This window comes from Rosa rugosa, chromosome 2 (genome assembly GCF_958449725.1).
Source record: "Rosa rugosa chromosome 2, drRosRugo1.1, whole genome shotgun sequence".
Classification (NCBI taxonomy): domain Eukaryota; kingdom Viridiplantae; phylum Streptophyta; class Magnoliopsida; order Rosales; family Rosaceae; genus Rosa; species Rosa rugosa.
Window position 1 is genome coordinate 54,547,191 of NC_084821.1, and position 4,005 is coordinate 54,551,195.

A 4,005-nucleotide genomic window follows, 5' to 3' on the forward strand; every position below is an offset into this window, starting at 1 on the left:
TATATTTTGTACAGTTGTGTTTAAATTTGGGTACTCTGTGCATGCCTGTATGATGGTTTGGATTTCTGGATGATGGAATTTGGATTAATGGGTGTGTTGAATGTTGGTTTTCTTTGGGCTTTTGCTTCAGATATACAAAGAGAATAGAAAAGCAATTGAAGATGTTGCCAAGAGAAATGACATGGGTTCTGCTAGGTGTTCTCTTTTTCCCCCAGAACTTTTTGTTCTGAGCTTAGGTTTTCTACTTACAATTTTCCAATTTTATGCTTTGTTTTCCCTTATTGGTTTCGAATGAGACTGCATTATAATGTTCATATTATACTTCATAGTAATGTATTTTTTGGTTAAATTTAACCAAATTGAAATAGGTAGTAAATGTCGAGCTATCATGATATTGTAAATTTCATAGGAGATATGAAGTTACCTAAATAAAGGCAATTTATTTTCCTATACTTCATGAAAGTTTAGTATCATTATCTACTTAGAACATATTTTAATCGTGGGCGGTCATAACAAAAGGATGTGGTTGGGCACCAAGGTTCTGGATACACTTGAAGCCATTAAATGTTTAAGATAGTGAGCTAAAGGGGGCTCTCCAGCTTGATTTTGATCCTTGCCATGTGGTTTTGTTTGGTACTGTATTTTATTTAACAGAATACTCTTATTTTATTTATGTCTTTTGTGTAAATTATTTCAATCACTTGATCTAGAAATTGTGAGATCAAGAAAGACAATGAATCTCTTTCGAACATGTCATCTCTTACTATGGTACTATTTTTCAAGTTGTTTAATTTCCAATTTGAGGGAGCCTTCCTGAGTTGTTGAAGCTAAATTGTTATGTCTATGCAAAAGGGTCTAGATTTTTCATTTTTAAATTTTTTGATTCACTTGCTGATGATTGTATTCTGGAACTAGGTAATCTGTCTTCCTTACTATATCATAGTAGAAAAGAAGTAAATATTAGAGGTGGACAATACAATGATGAATGGTGCCTTTTGTTTCGGAGTGGCTAATTGCCATAGAGACAACCCTTTAGATCTATAAGAATTCAATAAGGATTCATCTTTTCTAATAACATTGCCAAGATTGTTGTTCTGCATTTTCAGAATGTCGTCGTTCATGTTTGCTTATTACATAGTTGTAGCTTGAGGATTCAAATTCTTTTGTTCAGTCTATTCTAATAGAGTTGGTCTAAGTGTATAAATCATGAGGGTCTTTGTAATCCTGAGATGTTTGTGCTGCATCATTCTTATAAGCAAATTTCCATTACAGAGAAGTCGGGGTTATCTTGCAGTGATAGTATGTGGGCATTTCAAAGATCTGATATTTTACTTTTCATGTTCCCTTGCCTTTTGACAGCGAACTGATAGTATATGATTATCAAGGCCCAAACACTTCCATTGGAGGTCCAAAGTCATGGTATGGCGCTTTCTTTTGTTTTTTGTTTTGTACTTTTTATTTTTACTCTTTTAAATTTGTTTGATTTTCTCAAGGTTTAGGCATTTTACATTAGTCGGTTTTTTATTTTTTTTTTATTTTTTTTATTTATTATTATTTTTTTTTATCGGAAGGTTAAAACTTAAAAGCTATTAAACCTACATACAAAGCATAACTACAAGAAGGTTTCTGTTGGCCCTTAAATTGCTTGGTAGTTCATATGCATTAGAAGATAATGACACTAAAGGATAGTAAACCATTTCCACTTGCTGCTCTCACAATGTTCTACTTAGTTAAAGGGCTGTGCCAAAAAAGAAATGTGGGTCTTGAGAAGACTAGAAACAAATGTGGATACATTACTCTGTTTTTCGAAGACCTAATTGAAATTGGTTACCATGTCATCTTTATTTTACTTTTAACGAAAAGAACATTGTTCTACTTTTCTTGTAGAATCAAGATTTATAAAGATTTCATACTCCTACTCAATCTTTAGATAATCTATATGGCACATGTCTTGTATAGCTCTCTTTACTTGTCAAGCAAAACCACCTCACTTGTCAGAGAACATGGAGATTACCTTCGTGGCCGAGGTCGTACATCTCTCTCTTTCTCTCTGCAATTTTTAGGGACAGAAAGATTAAACCTTTAACACCAAGGGAAGATGGGTATGCAATTTTGCTATCTAAGTTCTAACAAAACCCTTCTTGATGTTAATTCTTCCCTCTACAGAACACAAAAAGGTAGACACAGCTTAATATAATATAATGTTTCCTTTCTATATTTGTTATTGTGACACCAATTGAAATTGCCCGAACACAACACGCTTCAATTAAGCATATTTAACTGCATCACCAACTCCATTGTATGCTTTATGTTTCTTTTCCAATGATCTGGACATTGGCTCTTGTCATTTTGCCATTTAATTCCCATTTCAAAATGAAGCTGCAGCATGCTATAGTTTATAGAGTAGGGCTTAATTATATATGAAGTTTTGTCTTCATGTGTCTTGATCACTTTCCACCGCCAAAACTTGTCAACAAAAGACATGACCACAAGGAGATGAATTTGTTGCTGCAAGTTTGGAACACCACCACTTGGTCTGCTTGCTTTATTCCACCGCTTGTCCTTTTTTTTTTTTTTAAAAGCTTATCCACCATGGAAGTAGTAAGACAACTGAGTTATATAATAAGTACTACATCAGTTCTCTTACATAACATGGAAGTGGTTGGATTGTTGATGGTATGCTGCAGTTTCTACCTCACTTGCATCTATAAATATGTATTTGCTTGAGACTTTGAGGGGAGATTTTTGATAACATGCCTTGACAAGGATCCTGGCTTCTTCTACTAGGTGGTTGTTTGTCATTTTTCGTGTTCCTATGTTCTTAAGTCATGATAGATATTTAGACATTGTTTAACTTTCTCACCTTTGTTTGGTCAGGTCACCAACACGTTTGACCACGTACTGGTACACATATGGTGTTTCTCAAGTAAGCTTATATGATGATTGTTCCTTCAGTTTCCTTACACGTATGAGCTAGGTTGTAATTTTAAGTCTGGGGTTGAATGTCTTTTTATAACACTTTAAATATGATATAACAAAGCTAGGTTGTGTGTGTTTTAAAAGATATAACACAGACGGTTTTGGTTATGTCTCTTTAATTAGGATCATTACCATGCCTTAAGAGTATAAGCCCTGTCAATCTGATAGTTTTTTTTCTTTCTTATTTGCAGGTATTATATGGGCGAGTCTTTGACCACTGGAACTTGCATTGCCGTGTACCAGAGGTAGAAAATATATATTCAGTTCTTTATATATATGTGCTCTCCCCCCAATGCTTCGATAAGAAGTATAGTTGCTGAAACCCAATGACTTACTGTAAATTTTTGTTATTAGGTACCTCTATGATCAGTTGAAGGCATATGAAATGGTGGACATGGTTGCATTTGTTGATCCTTCACTTATTGGTGTTGTGGGCTGTGGGAATGGAACTGTCAAAAGATAGGCTTGTTGCTGGTCCTTTTTTGCTAAGGAAAGCATCCTTTTTTGTGCTTCTCTGTTGGTACATTGTCATGCACCATGTGTTGCATGTTTTGGAACAATAGATATATATGTATCAGCTTTTTGATGTGTTAAGTGGATGGGTATGCACTAGAATGCTTTTCTTGTTTAAAATGTTGGGTTCAATGATTAGTGGTTTGCAATGTTTATATTTGATGGTTTGCAATGTTTATATTTGGTGTGTAAATGGATCAAATGCACAATTTAATTCAGGAATGGGATATTCAAACAATCAGACAACATAATAGATATAATGATAACTGCCCACTGTCTGAATGGCCAAAAATGGGGACAAATCACACTGCAATCATTCATATATAACATCGGTTTTTAACAAATCACTGTCTTCTAATCTGCACTCACACAATGGAAGCAATTAAACTCTGTTGTTGCAATTTTAATTAGACAATAGAAGAAATTGAATTCTGTTGTCCCAATGTTAATCAGACAACAGATATAGTCCAAGAACTGAAGTTTGAATATCAATCAGACAACACACAAAATAAA

At 34.1% G+C, this 4,005-nt stretch overlaps 1 long non-coding RNA gene across 1 annotated transcript; it reads left to right on the forward strand.

Moving 5' to 3' along the window:
• The first annotated feature begins 2,802 nt into the window (after positions 1–2,802).
• LOC133729092 (uncharacterized) lies at positions 2,803–3,578 on the forward strand. Its single transcript, XR_009856236.1, has 3 exons — positions 2,803–2,926; positions 3,171–3,224; positions 3,334–3,578. It is a non-coding gene; the product is annotated as an uncharacterized LOC133729092 (long non-coding RNA).
• The last annotated feature ends 427 nt before the right edge of the window (positions 3,579–4,005 follow it).